Raw genomic sequence first — 22,056 nt, 5'->3', positions numbered from 1 at the left:
ATCTTATATAAATGAATTTAAATATGCTGTGGCCCTTTGCTTCATCATTGTCATCTTAACTAAAGCGTCGAGGAGTGACTGGTTCTCGGGGACTGACCTTCTTCATTCAGATAGATTGCCATTAGCTCTGTTTAGTTAACGCTTGTTCCTTTTTATTGTCAGGTAATATTCCAGAGAAATATTGTTTCAAACAAAAGTTGTGATGACTATAACCGGACTCGTATTAATTGCTCTAGTAACAGAAATGGCTAGGAATGAGTGGGTCCTTAAAATGTTTTGTAAATGGTGCTTGGTGTTTTCCCTAGGCTATCTTACTTGGTTCTCCATCAGCCATTTGCTTGCTTGTTTGTTTTACTATTTTATTATATTAATTAATGGGTATGGGAATGCCCCTTCCACAGGATGCTTGTGTGGAGGGCAGGGACCAACTTGCAGGAGCTGGTTCTCGTCTTCTACCAAGTGTTTTCTGGTTTGAATCCAGATCATCCGGCTTAGCTGTAGACACCCTTACCACTGAGCTATCTAAGTGTCCCTTCGTTTGTTTTTTTCTGAGACAGGGTCTCACAGTGTGGTGCAAGCTGACCTTAAATTCGTGGTCCTCCTGTCTGAGGCTCCTGAGTCAGAGGCCACCATGTCTGCTTGTAATTTTCATTTTACAGGCAAAGAAATGGATGGAGGTTCACAGGGGAAGTGGCTTTGTCAGGGCTGTGCAGTCACTAGGGTCCCTTTAGCCCAGGATGTGAGCGTTTGATCTTAGTGCCCTGAGAATGTGGTGCCCCGTTTCATTTCCATGCCCAACAGGGAAAGGGGCCTGGGTGTGTCTGCCTCCTCCCTACAGACCAGACCAGGCTGTCTTTGTGTTTTGAATAAACAGACTCCTGACAACTTTGGAAGCCCAACTTCCAGAGTGGAGCCACTAAAATAAGATTTACCTTTGCACAGATCCACACTGACTTCCAAATGGCCTCTCACTTTTACAACTTCCACCAAAGCTTCAAGGATCCCTGCGAAGCAGAGACCATTACAAGGATGTAAATGACAAGATAAAGATTCAATATGCACGGAAATCCAGAAGTAAAACTCACAGCCAATTCTGAGATGACTTTAGGCCCTAAATCTGCAAGTGGTTTTTTTTTTAAAGTCTTCTATAATTCTTATGGTTATAAATGAGCAACCAAGTATTCTGACAATAGGGTTAAATTAATTTATAGGCTCACCAAAACCAGGGAATGAGTAAAGCAAGCAGATTCTTGGTAAGAGTTTACAGAAAGGGGACATTTTTGCCCGTGGTTAGGGTGTGTGTGTGTGTCTGTCTGTCTGCATGTGTGTGTATTTATGGAGCTGGTAATCAAGCCCAGAGCTTGTACCGTCTAGGCAAGTGCCCATCCCATTTTGTGTATTCTTAGATAGAGTCTTTCATGCTGGTCTTGGACTTACTGTGTAGGCCAGGCTAGCCCTCTTGCCTCAGCCTTCTGACTGCTGAGATTACGGGTTTGCACCACCTTGTATGCCGGAGAAAGGGCATTTGGGACTACATATGGGATTTCTTCTTCCTCTAGTGCCCTTTGGGAACTGTCTTGTTTACAGATGACCACAACGTTGCCTTGCTTGGATTCCCATGTGTCTTCTGTGCTGAGAAGATTGTGGGTACCTTGTCAAAGGCATGAGAAAGAGTGCTGTGCAGTGTGAGAGCTCTCCTTGGAAACCCCTCCGCCAATAGCTGCAGTGAGCCTGTAGTCCTGACAAGTGACAGACAGCCAAGCCCTGTTTGGGAGCCTTGTGGTATGCACTCTGGATGCCGCTTAGGAAATATGTGGAAATAAGGATGGCCGTTCAGTCCAGGGCATGCTTGCATGCCTGCAACTGGCTGTGCAGGGTCGCCTTTAACCTTCTCAGTGCTGCTGAGGGGGGAAATGGGAGAGTTTGCCATTGGGGACGTGGGGAAGGAGCTCAGATGACTTCCCTGAGCCTCAGCCAGCAGGAGTGGTACTGGTCAAGCAGGACAATGAGCCAGACCTCAGTGTCACCAGATAGCTAATGAAATAAGGTCCCCTTTGGAGAAGCTGTATAACGAACGCATGGCTGAGGAGAGAGATGAATGACATCATGCTCTGCAGCTCCTATTGAAGAATCACCAGGCAACCAGCACAGTGGCTTCTAACATTGTGGAAGACTCAGCCACACCTTAGGTACTTCCAACCCCACCATCAAAAGTAGACCGTGTTTACTTGAACCTGATGGAGGCTTCCGATCTCATTACCGTGAAGAGAGTGGGAGGGACAGAGTAACATGGTGAAGTAAGCTTGGCTAAAAGTATAGTTGAGACTGGGGGATTTCATAGGGCAATCTAGTTTCTGATACAGAAAAGAAACATCATGGAAAAGAAGGAAGATTTGAAAGAGAGGTTTTTAAATGAAAAGATAACAGAAAGAGATGCTAAACAATAGCCACGAGAATTTGATCGGCTAAGGTTAAACAAATAAACCTTTTTAAAGGCTCTTATAATGTGCTAACCTCACAGCCAAACGTCCACCACCGTCCTTGTATTGGCTGTGCCTATCGCTGTGATCCATCAGCATCCAGCCTGTGAACTGGTGGTCTTTTCTCTTAAAAGGAAGGCATGGTTATTGCCCCTAACTGGAGTACTATTTGCTTGCAATTCTTCCCTAATTGCAGCTGACCTTGGGCGTCTCTAGGAAGGAGGTTAATTCCTCGGACACAGGGGCGAGGAAGCCGTCATCCATGCCAGGTGAAGGCTTTCGGGTGCCACTGCTTCGGGTCATCCATGCTCCTGTAAATAAGCCCAATAAGCAAGCCCATTGGCTCCCCCAGGAAGTCTGAGAGGGGAATGATACTATGCCCTTAAGAGGAGGGGGTACACGCTGTTCATATCTCCTTCAGGGAAGGAATTTTGGAAACACTCTTTCCCAGGCATCTGGGGAATGCGAACGGGGACGAGATGTCTGAGGCGCCTGCGCGGTTTTCTGGGCAGTGACCGACACGATCAAGGTTATAATTTTGCAAAGGGAGTCCTCGGAGAGCCACACTGAAATTCAAACAGTGGGCATGCCTGTGGGATCAGGAGAGCTGGGCGGGTTCCAGGCAAAGGGGATGGGATGTAAACTGACAGCTGTTGAAGTCCGACAGAATCTAACTCGTGTGTGTGATCCGTACACATGAGTGTGCGGGTACGTGTGCCCGAGCACACGCCAAAGTCAAAGGAGGACTTTGGTGTCTTCTTTCACTCTTGCCTTTCTGCCCTTGGACAGGCTCTCTCACTGAATCGGAAGCCTGCCACTTCAGAGAGGCCCACTGAGCAGCGAGCTCCCAGGAGCCACCTGTCTCCGCCCCACCCCACCGTGCTGGCGTTAGGAACTGCACTGCAGGCCTGGCTTTTTCAAGTGCTCTTCTGAGCCGCTGCATCCTGTTTTCTCTTTAAGATGTGATGGAAATACTTCAGAAGAAGAAGGAGAAGGAAGAGTAAGGAGGAAGAAGGAAGGAGGAGTAGGAAGAAGAAGAAGAAACAGCTAGAAGTGGTGGTGTATGCCTGTAGTACTGGCATTTGGGTGGCTGAGGCAGGAGGATAATTTAAACTTAGGAGTATGAGACCAGTCTGGACAACAAAGGGAGATGTCCCCCTCTCAATCAGTCAATCAACCAACCAATCAATCAATCTCAGAATGAACAGCTATGAATTTTCATGAAATAAGAGAAGTCCCCAGGAAAGTGAGCTGTTTGGGCTTCAAGTCAGTGGCTTGGCCAGCGGGGTTGGGTGCCCTGTACTGAAAGCCCAGTACTGAGGATAGTGCCTTGTGTCTCTGGGGAAGGGCCCATTGCTACCCCAACTCTCTTTAGCATGTGTCGCCTGCTACCCAGGACCATGCCAGGGGTTCCTGAGTCTCTTCATTTCTTGGCCTCATCCCTGCCTAACCTAGAATGTTTAGCAGCCTCCCTGCAAGCAGACCCCGCAGAGTCCCTGGAGCAGGCAGGCAGGTGGAGTACACTGCTGTCCTCTCCACTCTGTTTCCACACAGGTCCATGTTAAGTTCCAAACTCCGCTGTCCCGGGGTGGGGCTGGGGAACATACAGTGAGCAGCGCGAATCAGGTTCTAGCCTCTTGCTGGAGAATTGTTGACTTTTAAATTATCGACTCGTGAAAGCTCTTGTTTGTGTCCTGTGCATTACCTCAATCTTTTTTCTTTTCTTTTGAGGTTTTGTTAGTGATATCTGTTTTGTTATAAGAGGGGAGGTGAGTCAGTTATGTTGGTGCCTTCCTATAGTCCCAGACTTTGAGAGACGGAGGCAGGAGGACCGCTGCATTTGAGGCCAGTCAGGGTTGCATAGTGAGATCCTGCCTTTAAATACTCCCCGTGCAAAAAAGACTTTCTGGGGAAGACCTTGAGACCTTTAATTAACTGCTCAGATCATTATCACAATCTCAGTTGCACTCTCTTAAATGGTCTCCCTTCATCTCTGCTCTTTGCTTCTCCTTCCCTTTAAGAATTTAAGGCTTCTGATAGTGTGGGGCCATGTTCTAAAGACCTCCAGTGGGTGTCCCTAGTCTCTGGGAAGGTCGAAAAGCATCCTCCGGGCCACTTCCTCCATACAGCAACAGTGGCTAAGGAATGAGTCTTGGCCTCTTGTCTGGTCATTGCTTTTCTCAGATCTGTTTTCTTCCCTGTTTGATTCCTGTGGGAGCACCTGTCTAGCCTCTACACAGGCTGCAGTAGGACCTCATGGGAATAGTCACATACCTCCCCTCTCCATGAGATCACATGTACACACACATACACATACATACACACCACACACATACACCCCGCACATACACACACCACACACCACATACACACACACCACACACACACACATACACACACACACCACACACACCATACACACAAACATATACACCACACACACCACACATACATATACACATCACACACACACACATACACACACATCCAAACACAATACACACACGTGCACACACACATGGAGTGTTGTCTACAAATTGTAACTGCTTAATTTAAAAAGAGCCTTCACAGGACTCAAGGGCTTTCTTTGGGTTGTTTTTACATTTTCATCATGTAGATTCTTAATCTTTGCTTCTGTGTTGATGGATCGATTATCCAGCTACAACAGGCTGCTGGCCAGTGTCTGGCATAGCTATGAGCTGCAGTCTTTTCTCTATAAGCTGGTCTTTTATGCTAATGCTGATTTAAGTGTCTTCCAGTTAGGACTCTCTTGTTACAGTGTGTCTTTTTGCTCACACAGGATCCAGGAAATATAAAGTTAGTTTTTATAGTTGTTTTGTTTTGGATGGAATATAGAAACTCTCCTGGCCCAACCGTGTTGGTCGTAAACACACTCCCTCCCTGCCTCTGCTCGGCGGTGCTTGCTTTCATTGCTTTTCCCTTCCTCCCCTGGCTGCTTAGAGTTTTTGCAGCTTCATAACTTCATATGGCCTGTGACATATTGACCTCAGGGGACACAATTTTACTCCTAATGTGCAATTTCAAATGCCATACTAATCCCTTGGTCTTGTTTCTGGATTTACATCCCCTAGTCTAGTCTAGTTTATCTTTCTACAGGGTGGTTGGTCAGTTGATGGAGGAAGGTCATTGGCTAAAAAATAAAGAAACTGCCTTGGCCCATTTTATTGGTTAGAACATAGGTGGGTGGAGTAAACAGAACAGAATGCTGGGAGGAAGAGGAAGTGAGCTCAGAGATGCCATGCTCCCCTCTCCCAGGCAGATGCGATAGCTCTGCTCTCTGAGGCAGATGCAATGAACTCCGACCCAGGATGGACGTAGGCTAGAATCTTCCCGGTAAGCGCACCTTGGGGTGCTACACACATTATTAGAAATGGGCTAGTCTAGGTGCGAGAGTTAGCCGAGAAGAGGCTAGATATAATGGGCCAAGCAATGTTTAAAAGAATACAATTTGTGTGTTGTTATTTCGGGGCATAAGCTAGCAGGCGACCAGGAGCTGGGGCAGCAGGAACACAGCCGGCAGCTCCCTACTACAGTCAGTCTGTGGTACGGTTGCCCTTGCACCAGGGGCTTCATTTAGCCAATCACATGTAGCATGTGTGATGGAGGCAACTGTGGTTTAATCCAACAAAACATACCCACCCAAGAAGCGAAAGGTGTATTAGTCAGACAACTCCCTTTGGAGGGAACTGTGAATGGGCAGATATCAATGGATGTTTCCAGAACATTAATTAGTTAAAAGCCTCATCCATTATCAGCCCAGAGAATTAGAAATTTAAAAGAAATGTTATAAATTCTGTTCACTAAAATTCACGTTCCCTACTTCTAAGAACCCCGCGGCCATAAAATGAATATTTATTTACTTATTGTTCTGACAAAACGCACCTACGTATTAGGTGCGCCTTCATACCTTCTAAGTAGCTAATCTAAGATGAGAAAAAAGGCTAGTGCAGACAGATACTAATAGCATTGAGGCAGCAACCAAGAGGCTGACAGCATGGCAGAAAAATCTATGAAAAGCAGACACATGGACTCAAATAGCACAGTAGCCTGGGAGCACTCCCAATGTAGGTTAAAAACAGCCCTCTGCACTGCAACAGCCCTCGAGGGCATTGCTGTCTTACAGGCTCGTTAACTGTAGCTAATGTTCACATTGCTGAGCCTTGAGTAGAGAAGGACAGGCTAAAGGCTAAATTATGTTTAGAACCTCCAGCTTAAGGAGGCAAGGAATTATATAAGGCACCTAAGAAAAATTTCCATGCACATTTAGAAGTGAGCGAGCATCCCTCAGTTTTCCAAACGAAGTTGCTTGCTGAGAACTCAGGAATATGCTATCCTCATTTATATGTGTTCATATACCTCATATATGTATGCCATGCTAGCTACCAGGAGCCAGGGGCAAAATGCTCTTGTTCCTCATGACTGCCAAGAAAGATTGTCTTAACTCTTTTGAGGTCAAACTAGACAACATCAGCTAAGAGTTATGGGAGTCAAGGCTTCTTAGGTGGGTGGGGAGCTGATTCATGACCTCATACCTGATGGACTAGCATTTTGCTTACTAAGTTAGCTTTCTTAGCCCCTGGAATTTAAAATGTTTATATTATATTATATGACTAAAACACCTAGATCCATTGGCTTTTTAAATTAAAGACTTCTTCATTTTTATTATGTGTGTGTCTTTTGCCTGCACTTACGTATGTGCACTCTGTGTAAACTTGGTGTCCTTGGAGGCCAGGAGTGGGTGCTGGACTCCCTAGAACTAGAGCCAGAGACCACTTTAAGCTGCCATGTGGATGCTGGGAACTGAGCCTGGGTCCTCTGCAAGGGCAGTACATGCTCGTAACTCCCGAGCTCTCTCCAGCACTGTAAATATGTCTTCTTGGGGCTTATTTGATCCTCAGGCATTATCTTTCCTCCTTTAGAGCATTAACTGTTAGCAGGAAAAAGATCTCTCATTAGTTTGTCAGCTAATGAAGGAGTCATGCAGTTTTTCTAGAACAGAACAGCCTGGAAGGGACTGGGGAGGAAAATGGCACCCAGGTTTGTAAACTGAGATGGGATTTGTTGGTTTGTAGGAGAAAGGGCCAATGGGTGCGGAAGGAAATTTGACAGGGAGAAGGAGACACAGGAGGGCAGGCAGAGAGGTGCAGAAGACACTTTTAGTTAAAAATATTCTTAGGGTTATTGACTTGATTAAAGAATGTCAAAGGCCAGTTTGAGAATTTCAGGACATGACTCTCCCTCTCCGCCTCATCTCCCTTATACAGGTGACTTGATTCCAAAGTCAAAAGCAGCTACCACGGAAAGAGTACGGCGATGGAGTTGTCACCAGAATCTTTGAAATCTTGGCTTAAACAGTGCCTCTGTCAAGTCATGTGGCCGGCCTGCCTGCCTGCCTGCCCGGGAATTCAATCACCTCAGCCCATTTTCTTCAAATAACCATTATTACATTCCTTTTCAAAATAAACAACTCCAGGCCTCCCAGCATCCCTGGTGGGAGGGGGGAGAGATTGAGATTTAGCTGTCAGTTTGAGGTTGAAGACATCAAATTCGCAAACAGAAAATTGAAAAAGAGAGGGCAGATTCACACCGTGCTCTCTGTCAGGTAATAATCTGAGCTGCACAAGCATCCAAGTCACCCACATGCTCACGACCCTTTTCCCCACACTTGGGCCTCGTCAGGATAAAGTCAAAGGTTCCGCTCTGGAGCTACGGCACAGCTTTGACAAACCCCTCCCTCCCTGACTGGACTTGAGGCCCCATCTCACTGTGTGCATCTGTTCGGCTGTTTTGGAGACTTTTCCAAAATTTTAAAGGGGTTAAATATTTTTCTGACATGCCAGGGATTTTGAGATTGCCTTTTAATAATAGTTTTTATATAACAGTGGCTCTTAGCATCACCAGATTGCTATTACCATATGGTTAAATTCTCAAAAGCCTTGATAAGAGGACACTGGCTTTCTGCTAAATTGATAAAATAAATTTTGTAAACAGCACTTGAAACACACATTTGGTGCATGCACCTGATTAAGTAATAGTTAAATCCTTCTGTCTAGGGAGAAACCTACAGAAGCCAGATCCAGTCAGTGTTCACAAAGAATTCTGGGCACGGCAGAGAGATTTCAAACTGTCTATCAGTCCCAATCACCTGTTTGTTGATATGTTGAGAGCTTTCTCGAGACTCATTTTTAAGACCAGATTTCTGTTCCTCTGGAATGAGTTCTGGGATCCATTAGTGATGTCTGCATTAGGTACAGGATAGAAGTCTAGAAGGACCCTTTCTATTTATGACGTGCCCTTTTGGTAGATCTATGACATTGGAAAATGTAGAGTTTGTATTATCGAGTACTTAGCATCTTTTTCTGAAAATCCACACTATAAAGAAGGTTTATCATAAAATACATTTTATGTATACTTGAGGGAGAATATATATCCATGCATATATCCTGTTGGTCCTTGGACAGCCTAGCTCTCTGCAAGGCCTGGAAAGACTCAGAGACAATGAGTAACTCAACGGTAGAGGGAAGGAGCCACCTGGCTTTCTCACTCACATGTCTGCTGATTAATGCTGGCTGTCAGAACACCTTTGATGGGGCTGCTGGCCAGAGCACCTACACATGTGGCTGGCTGTGCATCCTCCCTACTTGGCTAGGATCCCCAAGAACCCGAGGAAGCTACATTCCTTTCGAGACGTAGCTGTTGTCTCGTGGTATGACTGTTGTCGCCAACGTTCTCGGACCCCACTGCCAGGAAGACAGGGCCTGCTTCTACAGGGGAGCAATGTCAGACTTACGAGGTAGGAAGAGCATTAGGTAGGGTGGGAGATGCTGATGGAGCCATTTGCGGAAAACACAATCTGCTGCAATCGGTTGGCAAGGGAGCCAACCGCTTCATCTAACACACCATGAGGCATCTTCTGCTCCTCCGCTAATTACTCGCCTAGAGCCATAAAATCTGGATTCATCTGTGAATAGAAACAATAGTTAACAGTGAGAGACCACACTTTAGGGAAAAGTCAAACATGCTTAAGTCACGGGATGAGAACCTGTATCAGAAGGCAGCCGTCAGAAGGGCCCTTTGCCCCAGCAGGTATTTCAGTCGGCACACATGATTCATGCTAACAGTTGCTGGCTGTTTGCCTCTCCAGATGATGGCATAATAGCGACAGACCAAATACCCACTTAATTTAGAGAATTTTACCCTCAGCACTGCCATTGTCGGTTGTAGGGGCCCTCAGTGTCGTACGTGGGCTAGCATCGGCTAGTCTCTTCCCCTCCCATCCCGTTATGAAAACTCGAGTTGTCCCTAGCCTGAAAATTGCTGATCTTTCTCTAATACACAAGGCTGAAAAAAAAAAATACTCTCCAGAATTTGTTTCCTAGGCTACTCTTGAAAAGGTTTGCATAATGGATTAAAAGGGAAAAAGAGAATGCAGGGACCGTTGCTATCGGAACCCTGGCAGCTAATGTTTTGCATGTTTATTCATGGAGCCGCTGTAATAACTGAGTGTCTTCCGCATCGACAGCACTCACTCTGAAGGGCGGGAGCCCCTCTCCCGAGGAGACCAGGGGAATGTTAGGCAGGGTAACTTGAGGGAGGTAGAAAGCCACTCTTGGCCGGCCCGCTTCTGTGTGTGTGTGTGTGTGTGTGTGTGTGTGTGTGTGTGTGTGTGTGTGTTAGAGTGGTTATGAACATGGCTACACACGCTCTTCTCCATCACAGCCTTCACAGCAGGCTCTCCCACACCCTCGGAAGAACGTGTGAGCTGAAAAATGTGTCTCCAAGAAGCAGTGAGATGATCGCTCCATCTCTTGCATCCACAATTAATTGGGGGCTGAGAGTGCACACTGAGCAGTGTGAAAACAGGAACAGTTTCTGCCCTGGGGTGTCACAGCATTGGAGCCTGCTGCAGGAGAGATGGTGTGTGCACCATGGGAGGATGGAGGGAACAGAACCCTTTCCTGTCACTCACCAGTAGGAGACCAGGACTCAGGTGGCAATGGGGGTGACATGGACAAGAGGGTCTCGATTTATAAAGATTTATATATATGTGTGTGTGTGTGTGTGTGCGCGTGCGTGTATTCTTTAAGATCATTAGCATATTTCCCAGAGAAAAGGAAAGTCCTATGTGCCAGTAATTCTGCTGGATCAATTGGAAAAAGCCAATGTAACTCTTTCTGTGCACTGCAGCCGTACTGATGGTATTGTTTCTATGCATAACAGTTTCTAGGGAGCTTTGTTCATATTTTCAAATGGGGGATGAAATAATCTTTCATGGGGCCTCTCAGTAGATGCTCCCCAACTCTTCTAGTCAGCTAATAGTGCTCCCCAATATCTGCAGTGCTCCAGACAGGACGTAGGTGATGGGGAATTTTTAAAAAGTCCCTGATTTTGTTTTTAAGATTTGTTTCATTTTTAAATCATCCGTATTTGTGTGTCTCTCTGTGTGTATGCTCGTGGAGGCCAGAAAAGAGGGTTTCAGGCTGCCTGGTGTGGGAGTTGCAGGCATTTGTGAGCCTCTAACATGGGTGCTGGAAACTGATCTCGGGAACAGCAGGACGTTCTCTTATCAGCTGAACGGCTGCTCCAGCCCTGAGTTCCTCTTTTTAAGGATTCTGACTGTGCCCCTTCCCTCTAGAACCCATCCTGTAAACCTCAGGAGAGCAAAGCCTCCCTCCCCAACCTTGTTGGACCTGGGTGACAGGCTGAGGTTGGGTTCTCACAGGAGAACGTGGGATGGAGATGGATCTGCAGACACCTGCTCTGGTAACCCACCACTCAGAAGAGAGGTAATACCATAGCATCTTTTATACCTGATCTCCCCCAAACACCAATATTTATAGAACACAGTCGAACGTTAATATATGAGGAAAACCCATAGGACCAGCATGCATTGTGTTATTTAAGTTTCATGGCTTCATTTCCCCGGACCTGCCAACAGAAAGAAGGCAACATCTGAGACACAGAAGAGTGTCACCATGAAGCCATTGCCAGATCTTTGGGCGATGGAGTGTGGCAAATTATCTTGTAAATGGTTTCATCTGGTATGCTACCTGGTAAGCCAGCCCAGAAGTCACAGGAGAAGAAAGCTTCCAGATCAAACTGAGCTGCTTCAGTGATGCGCTCTACTAAATCCACTTAAAACATAGAGTAAGAAGCAAGGGGAAAGAAAGGAGTGGGCCGCTCTCTTAGGTGGGGGGGATGTAGGGAGGAGGGGCTACACCTTCATTCCTAGTTAGTGCAGTGCTCATCCGCACCCCAGCCCCAGCCTCTCTCAAGGAAGGGGAAAGCTACAGAACCAGAGGCCAGGCCTGGAATAGGCAGTTGTGAGTGTCATCTCGCTTAGGTCACAATAGGCAGCTGTGTGATTTTTATTCGGATATTTCTGGGAGGGTGTATTTGGGGCGGGATTAGAATTTAAATCAGTGGACTTGGCTTAAAGCAGTTTTCTCTCTGTAATGGGAGTGGGCCTCGTCCAAGTAGCCGAACTGAATCCAAGGACAGTCTATGGCCAAAACCCCGTATGCCAATCTGGATACTTTCCACGCTACCCCCTAGCCTGGAAGTTTTTTGGATTTTCCAGACTTTACAACCAGATGAGCCCCGACCCACACACCACCACCCACCACCTATTTCCATACTTTTTTTTATTTTTGTGTGTGAAATAAGCCTGGAACTCACTATATAACCCACGCTGATCTTGAACTCACAATCCTCCTGCCTCAGCCTCCTGAGTACTAGCATTAGAAGCGTGAGTCACTACACTCAGCTTCTCTCTGATGCCCATTCCTCTTATTTATCCCTAACTATCAAGGCAGTTCTGACCCATGTACCTTTTCGGCAGCCAAGGCGTGAGGGCAGGACATTAAGTTCAGACACAAAGGATGGGGCACCCAGCCTTGCGTTGCCATTGTAACAGCAATGGGGAATGAGGCCTCCTCTCCAGGGGTTCTTCCCTGGAGATCTAGGCACAGATTTAGCCAAAATGGGATCCAAAGAGGTATCTGCCAGGTGGCTGGTTCAGGGGAACATTCCTGGCAAACGGGACAGATGTCATTCTTTCTGTTTTTATATTTTTTAAACTTTATGTGTGTGGGTGTTTTGCCTGCATGTCTGTCTGTGCGCCACATGTGAGCCTAGTGCCTTAGAGGTCAGAAGAGCATGTTAGATCCCTAGGAACTGGAGTTACAGATGGTGGTGAACCACTCTGTGGGTGCCGCGATCCAAACCTGGGTCCTGTGCAAGAACAAGTGCTCTTAACCATGGAACCTCTTTAAAAGCAAACTCAACTGTCCTGTTTCTTTAGGCTAACTCCCTGCCCTCTGCGACCTGTCCTAGAGCCTAGAATGAAAAGGAAAAAGATGCTCTAAGCCAATAGTGGTTGGTCCTCAACCCTGCAGAGGCTTGATGTGAGGCTCATCTCCACGGCTGGGAAGAGTCCGAGAGAGTCCAGGAGGCTTCTGGGCTCAGAGAGACATGGGCTCACTTCGGTTGCGTCCCCTCCACTGGTGCCGAGTGCTGTGACGGGTGACCTCCTACCCCCACGCTGATGCTCTCAGCCACGTGCGGCCTTTGCCTGACTCCCCATCTCCGTCCCTTGCACTGTGCAGTTTATTTGAGGTCAAGGCTAGGACTGACTCACGCCCTGGCACGGTAGTCAGCATTCAAGAAAATATCTGTGGAATGAGTAAATCGATGACCCAGCACTCAGCCAACCTGGAACAAGAGGAGAAGCAGGACTGGAAGCCTCGGGCAGAGTCAAAGCCAGCTGTGAAAGCCAGCTGTGGGGCCGACAGCAAAGGAGGCCATGCCGCCAGCGGGCACTTTTCCTGTGAACTCTTGGGCTTCTGTGTAACGGAGGGCCCACCTCTACTAGAAGTAAACATTCCTAACTCCTCCTCTACAGAGAGGCAGACAATCTTATTAAACACCCACATTGTCAGATTTCAAATATTTACACATTATCTTGCCATGGAACATGTTTTCCACCAGCGAAACTAGTGAGGCCCCCTTCTAGCACGCACACCGTTGCCAGCGCAGTGTTCCCCGAAACCTGCTCACAAGCTGTTTCATGATAGCACCCTGTCTGTCTACTTGCTGCACGTGGCCGTGGCATTTTCGAAACTGACAGGAGCTGTGGTCTTCTTTGTAAATTTGCGTGTGATTATAGGGGTGCGGGGCTGAAGCCCACCCTTCCTCTGGTGGTCTGGCTTTACCGCAGATAAACTATCCCCGCCTCCCCCTGCCCTCCTTCCGGGTCTGTTCTTTCCTACACGCCTCTGGGCCGCAATCTTCCCCCTCCTCCCCCGACTCTGTTCCTTTTCCCACACCTCAGACACACCTTGTGTTTTCCCACCTTTGAACTTGGGGTTGAGGTACTGAAGTTCCTTTAAGGTGCCCTGGGGACAGGAGCCCGGCTCCCACAGCCCACGCACTGCCAGGGCAATAAAAGTTGAGGGAGCAGCCGCAACCTGTTCCGCAGCCCAGAGGCAATCCTGCCCGCCCCGTCCCGTTTGCCTCTCTAGACAGCAGCTCCGGCTTCAGACTTGGTTTTTGTCTTCACCTTGCTCCCTGGACCCTTCAGGCTCACCCTTCTCCACTGACATCTGTGGCAAACGTTCCTTCTTTTTACCTATTTGTTCAAATGAAATAATAACAAGCAGAGACTGGGAGTGAGGCACAGTGTGGAGTGCTTGCCTAGCGTGTGCAAGGCTCTGCATTCATGGGGATAGAGGCTGGAGCAGGGGTTTGTGCCACTATAGTAACCAATGGGAGTGTAGCCAGAGTCCTGCCTGGGAATTCATCTTAGTGGGCAGCAGACAGCTATTTGTGGAGGATTTTCTGTAGGGAAGCCCTAGAGAGAGACATACACATTTGGCCCTGATGTCTACAGGTAGGAAGTGGCAGCTGGGGATTGGGGGACTGGGAGACAAAGGCTGCCTTCTCAGTGCTAGGTTTATAAGTATATGGCACCGTGCCTAACTTTTTTATATTTATTTCCTTAACTGCTAACCCTTAAGTGGGGGCAGAAAAAGGAGACCCTTGAGACATGATCTCTCACTGAACTTAGAGCTTGCTGTTTGGGCTAGCAAGGCCTAGCCATTCTCTCTTTGTTTTCCACAGCATTGAGGTTACAGGTGCTATTGCTATAATAAAACACCATGACAAAACAAAACAACAACAACAACAAAAATACCTTGGAGGCAGGGGAGAGATTTATTTGGCTTACTCTTCCATATCATCATCAAAGGAAGTCAGGACAGGAACTCAGACAGGGCAGAAACCTGGAGGCAGGAGCTGATGCAGAGGTCATGGAGTAACTGGCTTGCTCCTCATGACTTGCTTAGCCTGCCTTCTTACAGAACACAGGACCACCAGCCTAGGGGTGGCAATGGCCATAGAGAGTTGAATTTTCTCACATCAATCATCAGTCAAGAAAATGTACCGCAGACTTGTCCACAGGCCAATCTGGTGGGGGAATTGTCTCAATTGAGGTTCCGTCTTCATAAAGGACTTATGTCAAGTTGACTAAACCTGCCACCACAGAGACCGTACTAGCAGGAGAATACCATAGGCTGAAATGGTCGCCATAGGCCAAGATGAACCAAGAACCTGGGATTCAACCAACCCGAGAATTGTGGGTGTCTCTCCTTGCCCCTCCTCATAGCAGGAATTTTTGGACTGCCAGCTCCCAAATCATGACACAGAGACTTTTTATTAATTATGAACGCTAGGCCTTAGCTTAACCTTGTTTCTAGCTAGCTTTTTTTAAAATTTAAATTACCCCATGTGTGATCCACAACACTCATTTACCTCGTCTTCACACTGTCCATCCTGTTTTCCTGCTTCCTCTGTGTCTGTCTGTCTGTCTGACCTCCCCCTGCTGACTGACTTTTCTCTCCACCCACTAGCCCCACCTATCCCTCCTATGCTCCTATTGACTGCTCAGCGTTTTATTTGCCTAATCAGGTGCCTTAGGCAGGCAAGGTTAAACAGCAAGGCATCTTTACATAGTTAAACAATTATTCTGCAACACAAACAAATGTAACACATCTTTGCTTAGTTAAGCAAATATTCTGTTCCACAACACCCCTCATTCAAGGAAAGGTCGGGGCTCCCTGCAGGGCTCGCCCAGACTCTGAATGTATATCTTCCAGCTAACTTCTCAGGAGAGGCCCTGATGGACTAACTCAAGAAATTCAGAACTCAGCTTCATTTGTTCAGCAATCCTGAACTTGAAACATGCGGCAGCGGCAGAGGGTGGGTGAGCGCAGAACAATAGGAAAGACTGTCTGCGTGTGGACCCTGTGGAGCAGGAAATTCACCTGGGAAGGAGCTGCCGCAACTCACTCTGGTGTGCATTGCAGAAGATCTCCTCAGAAAGGGGGGTGTGAAGGTCAGAAGTGGCTTCCTGGTCTATCAATGAAGGATTGTTCTGCTCTGGGCTTCTCAGGCCCAACAACACTCCACAGAGATACCTGCAGGCTCTTCTTGCATTGCCTCAGATTTAGCAAGGGCTGTTCCAGCTGTTGGGGCAAGAGAGCCAGTTTCCACTTCTTAAAAATAGAAGGGAGCGGACATCAGACAAATCCCAGCTGAGGAGTGTTCTACAAAATGCCGGACCAGCAAACCTTCCTCTGAACTGTTAAGGTCAAAAGCAAGGAAGGCTGAAAAGGAGATGTGTTACCTAAATGTATGGGTATCCATTAGTAATGATGTATCGATTATAGTTCACCAATTGTGACACATACATTGATGTAATATGTTAGTGATGGGGGAAGCTGGGTCGGGGTAGGAGGGCTTCACCCTGTCTCAACCTCCTGTGGAAATCCAGATCAGTTTAAAATCTGGCTTGTTCAGGCAGGGGAGGAGCTGCTGACCAGCAGATTTGTAGGCCACACTCTGTTGATGAGCTCAAAGCCATCTGTGCGGTTGGCCAGAGCGGGCATCTGCTTGAGAGACAGCAGTTTCAAGGGATCCTAGCGTGGAGTCCAGGAGCGTGGGCAGCCCTAAGCACCAAGACGCTGCAGAAGGCAATTTTGTCTTCATCTTGGGGTTCAGTCCCTGGTGAACCCTGATCAGAAAGGGGGCAGTCTTCAAGAGCTAAGTCTGAGTGCTACAGATTGCAATAGACATTGTACACTTTTCGTTTTTTTCCACTTGAACACATTTTCATGTATATAAATGGTGTGTGTGTGTGTGAGAGAGAGAGAGAGATAGAGAGAGAGAGAGAGACAGAGGGAGGGAGACAGAGAGAGAGAGAGAATGAGCACATTAAATGTTCACGTACCTACAAACAGAGGTCAGAACTGAAACTTCAGTTAGCCTGGGTAGCCAGTGAGATCCCATGATCTACCTGTCTCCACCTGCATGCTGGGATTACAGGCACGAGAGACCGTGTCTGGCTCTTGTGTTAGTCCTGGGGATTTGAACTCAGGTCCCCATGCTGGCACAGCGAGTGCTCTTACCCACTGAGCCATCTCCTCAGGTCCTTTCCTCTATCTTTTCTGTGCCTTAAAAGAGGGTCCCCAGCCCCCACCCCAGAGCCAGCTCACTTCCCAGATCTCTGCATAAGCTTCGTCCATCAGTCACTCCTGCAGCGCAGGGAGAGGCACTAATGGTGCCTTCCCCTGCCTTTTTCCTATCCCACCTCGCTCCGCCTAAAAGCCCAAGGATTCCCCAGTTCCTATCTCTTCTGGTCTTTCTCCTGTTCTCTCCAGTCTTCTGTTGCTGTCCAGGCTCAGCTTTCCCATCCTGGGCCCTGTTGGCAACAGTTCCCAAGCCTTCTAATGCTCAATAAAAAAAACAAAAACAAATAATGATGAAATACTTCAGGAAGCCTAATCCCCAACAGGTCTAGGTAATGCAGTGAACCTAGAGCTAAGAATAACAACAAAACTTTACTGATGGAATTAAAAGTACCTCCACCTGAGTTATTCTCCACCCTTGGGCTCTTATATCTCAGTCCTTTATTTTATTGATTCAGTGTGTAGCTCATGCTAACCTCAAAGTTGCCATCCTCCTGCCTTAGCTTGCGCCCTCTTCTGGCCTCTGAGGGCACTCATACACACACGGTACATTTGCATAACTCAGACAGACAGACAGACAGACAGACACACACACACACACACACACAAAACAATAAACGAAAAAATAATGCATTTGCTCACTTTTACCAGGGTAAGGAAATACTCTCCTGTTTCTGGTGTCCGCCATGAACAAGGGTCTGGGTTGTACTGAATGCTCTTGGTGTCCGCTGGAAAAGCCTGTACCGTAAACACTTTTCCTCCGTCAGTCCACTACTGTGGTGTTTTACAGGAAGATGCCCACGTGGTCCTCGCCCAACACGGCAGGCTTTTAATCAGGTGATTAGCATGAGCTGATTTACTCTCTGTAATGCTCACGCTGGCCTCCGTGAGGAGAATCCATCCCGGGGAGCAGGGGTGAGAGAGGGAGATTAGCCCAAGGCTGTGACAGTCCTCCCAGGGGCGGAGTGGCCAGAGGAAAGGGAGATAAGTGAGAGAGGTTTAGAAAGAGGAGAGATGTTTTGGAGATAACACTGACAGAACTGTGGAGGGATTAGAGAAAAGAGGATGCTTTGTGAACTAGGATCAACTAAATGGTCCTATTTTATTTAATGGAGAATGCTCTGCTTGAATCTGAGATGGTCCCCACAGGCAGGTGGTCCCTAGCCAGAAGCGCGATTTTAGGAATTTCTGAAAACTTCAGATTGCTGGGTGGGAGTGAGGTAGGGGTGTACTTTGGAAAGGTCTATGTAGTCCCTGGCCCCTTCCCCTCTCCTAGTCCTGTCTACCATGAGGTGAAGATTACCACATGTCCCGATCACCATGAGGCTCCGTCCAAAAGTGCGTCCGAGGCCCAGAGACCAGGGACCAAACACAGAGGACTTCCGCAAAGAGGGAAGGAGTCAAGGCTCTCTTTCAGACGATAGGGGTCAGATGCCCAAGGGAAGGTGCCAAGCAGACAGACGTTTGAGTGAGTGAGACGCTCAAGGGCTCAAGGACAACTCCGAGCTGTTGACCTAGATTAGAGCATTGGAAGCCACAGTCAGGGGAGTGAACACCAAGAGAGAAGGAGATGGAACAGATAGAAGCGTGCTGGTGTGATGGCCGTTGATAGAGACAGGGAGACGAGGCAGGGGAAGTTCAGCGGTCGCCAGTGGCGTTTACTAAGTAAGCATTCCCAAATTTTTGTCACCGGTGTGCACAGATATTTGAGAGGAAAACCAAGAACCGCTGACGCACTGAGTAAGTCAGAGGTATCCTCAGTTTACAAGATTCTCTGGAGGAGGGAAGGGCAGCTTTCCTACAAGGCCGCCTCCTTAGACAAGCATCTCTGGCCTTTTCCTTTCTCTCGCTTCCTGCCCACCACGAAGGAACGAATCCCTTTTGCAGCGCACTCCATGGCAGCATGCTCAAATGCTTGGGGACAAGCGACCATGGTCTGAATGTTGCTCCGTGCTGTGACACGCCAGGTTTTGTTCCATTTTGCTCTCTCTTTAGCAGGACTCCCAGAGCCACAAACACTATCTCTTCCACACACATTGGACTCGTTTTCCTGAGTACCAGGCACATCTTCAAGGTCTGTGGAGTTCACAGAAGAGCGCACTCCTGCACCCCTGCCCCAAGGCTTATTTAAAGCTAAAACTGAATTTCAATTACCTTCGCCTAGACAGTTTCTCCACACACCCTTGGAGATAACATTTATAAGTGACATTGAGACTCCTAGCCAAGAGACACCGGGACAAAAGCTGGCACAGATCTAAGATGTGCGAGCGGCTTCCCAGGGTCTGGGGAATCCACCTGGCTTTAGCTGGGTGACATTGCAAGCTTAAAGTTTCCTCCTTGGGATTTATGGTTGGTGGAGCGGGAGGTGGGGGAGGGTGGGTAAGGGGGGGTAAGATTCTCTCAGCTGTGTGCAGTCAGTTGTTCCAATTTCAACAAGCCCTCCCCTTCTTAAACAACCTAGATGATTCTCAACAAAGGTAATTTTCTGCTTCTCTGCTTCAATTCAATTTATCTTTTTAAAAGCAATTAGCACCCCCTTTAAACTTCCTTTATGCCCGACTAATTGCTCTTAGTTCAGGAGTTAAAGCTTCTCTCGCTCTCCCTCTCTCTCCCTCCCCATAATAACTCCAACAATATCTGGTTAAAGTACAGGCCAGACCCCAAAATACGCATTTTGGTTAACAGTCTCCTTAGCTTGGTAAGTATTTAAATTTCCACCAGTTGGACAAGGAGGGGGGGGGAACCCATTTTTATTTTAAGGTTTTCTTGACTAAGGTGCATTTCCAATTAACTGAACATCAGAGGAACTGGAAACTGCACACCAGGGGACTTAAATATGCATTAAGAAAAAAATTCCACTGCACACTTGAAACTAGCTGATAGGCCCACACTTATCAGACACACCAGGGAACTTGTATTTTTCCTCTGTAAACCAACACTTCTTATTTACTTAAGCTGGGTAAGGCAATCTGAACTCACCAACATGCTGACCCAATTAGACAGATCTTCTTAGGTGGTGGCTGGCTCTCGAGAAGATCCAGGTGTGAGGGAAAGCAGCCGGCCCCAGGATGTGTCTCACTTCCAGCGGAGAATTTTGAGTTCCAATCATCTTGGCATAGTATTGCCCCTGACTTTGCAAACTAACAGACTCACGAGTGGAAAGAGGGATTGGGAATGCTAATGTGCTCTTTCCACGGCAGAGTCGGAGAGCTCCTGACATACGCATTGTGTTAGGATGAACTGAGGAAGTGGAGGAACAAAAAGGCCCCTGCACCCCTCCAAGAGTGATGTCATTGGTATGGAGAACTGCCTAGACACTGGGATCGTTTTTCTTAGTCACACTGATTTATTTGTGTGTAGGTGCACACGTGTGTGGGTGTGTGCATGCTATGTCATGGTAGGAGATCAGAGGACAGTATACAGGAATTAGCTCTCTCCTTCCACCAAATGAATCCAGGGCATAGAACTCAGGTTGTCCGACTTGGTGGCAAGTGCCTTTACTTACCGAGCCATCTCTCCTGTCACACATTGGGACTCATTTACTTCTGTTTTTTAAAGATTTATGTTTAGCCAGGTATGGTGGTGTGGTGGAACACACCTTTAATCCCAGCACCTAGGAGGCAGAGGCTGGTGGATCTCTGTGACTTCGAGGCCAGCCTGGCCTACAGAGGGAGTTCCAGGCCAGTCAAGGCTATGTACCAAGTCTTTGTCTCAAACAACAAATACAACAACAGAGATGTATATTTATTTTAATTATGCATATGTGTGTCTGTGTGTACATATGTGGGCATGTGTAGGAGTCTTTGGAAGTCAGAAGAAGGTGCTGGAGAGTTACAGCTGGCTGTGAGCTGCCCCGTGAGGATGCTGAGAACTAAATTCAGGTCCATTGCAAGCACTCTTAACCACCAAGTCACCTCTCCAGTACTGACACTGGGGTTTTAGAACGTGCCTTCTCCCCCTTTGCCTAGCAGTAGAGGGAGAGGGGAGGCACACACGACATATTAACAAGACACGTAACTCTAATCCCCTTGGCCTCACCTTCCATCAGCACAGATTCGCCAGTTAAAAGGGACTGATTGAAACTCAACCCCCGGACTTCCCTTTTGATTTATAACTTACAGCATTCTTTTCTTTTCTTTTTTTATTGGGGAGGCCTGGAACTGATTTCCATTTGGCTCCTGGGCCAGTGTATTCATTTGGTAAACAGAGAATGGCCTTGCTGAAATGCTGCAGAGGTTGCTGGAGCCAAAAGAATCATCTCATCTCCTAGGAACCAATTAGAATTCCTGAATGGCAAAATTCCCACTTAAAAAAAGAAAAAAAAAAAAAAAAAAACCTCACAAAATACTCCAAAGAGGCTCACTCTCTGAATTACTCTGGAACTTTCCACTGGGCAGGGCAGGGCAGGAGGCTCTAGGTTGGCAAAAAGCCGGGCAGTAGTTTGACATTGAGTAGTCAAGAGAGAAGATGGAGTAGCCACCCAAACCCAGTACCATAACGCAGCTCGAGGCAGGCAAGCATACAAACACACGTGATGTATTGATGTTGGCAAGGGGCTCCTACCACATTTAATGTCAGAAGCCAGCCAGCTTAAAAAGCCATGGGCAGCGAAGCTCTAAAGATGCATTGAAAGCTGGCGGGCCCACTCGGCCTCCTGCTTAATTCTGTGGCCTTGCATCTGTTTGGGGGGTCTAGCGCCTATTGGAAAGATAACAGAGAGCTGAGAAATCTGAGGCCCGGCTTGCCGACCTTTCTCGCCACTTCCAAGTAAACCATTCACCTGCCGAAGTTGAAAGTTCCCTCTGTTCAGCTGGGTGGTGAGGAATAAAAAAGAAACTTCCCCAACCTGTCCGACTGGTTCTGAGTCTTGAACCAGGTCCAACACCTTTACATAACCCAGGACACCGGTCCCCGGTCGTGCTGACTTCTCACACCGGCACCCCAAGTCCTACAACACACACCATCCCCTGCACAGACAGTGCCTCTCTCTTTGACAAATCCTGAAGATCTGAGGGTCCCGCCTGAGTGCC

General features: G+C 47.5%; 1 pseudogene; it reads left to right on the top strand.

Moving 5' to 3' along the window:
- The first annotated feature begins 13,193 nt into the window (after positions 1-13,193).
- LOC101986440 overlaps positions 13,194-22,056 on the top strand; it is a 96,635-nt pseudogene continuing 87,772 nt past the window's right edge.

The sequence above is a fragment of the Microtus ochrogaster genome, unplaced genomic scaffold (genome assembly GCF_000317375.1).
Source record: "Microtus ochrogaster isolate Prairie Vole_2 unplaced genomic scaffold, MicOch1.0 UNK60, whole genome shotgun sequence".
Classification (NCBI taxonomy): Eukaryota; Metazoa; Chordata; class Mammalia; order Rodentia; family Cricetidae; genus Microtus; species Microtus ochrogaster.
Note: the sequence above shows the minus strand (reverse complement) of the source record. Positions and strands in the feature narration are given on the sequence as shown.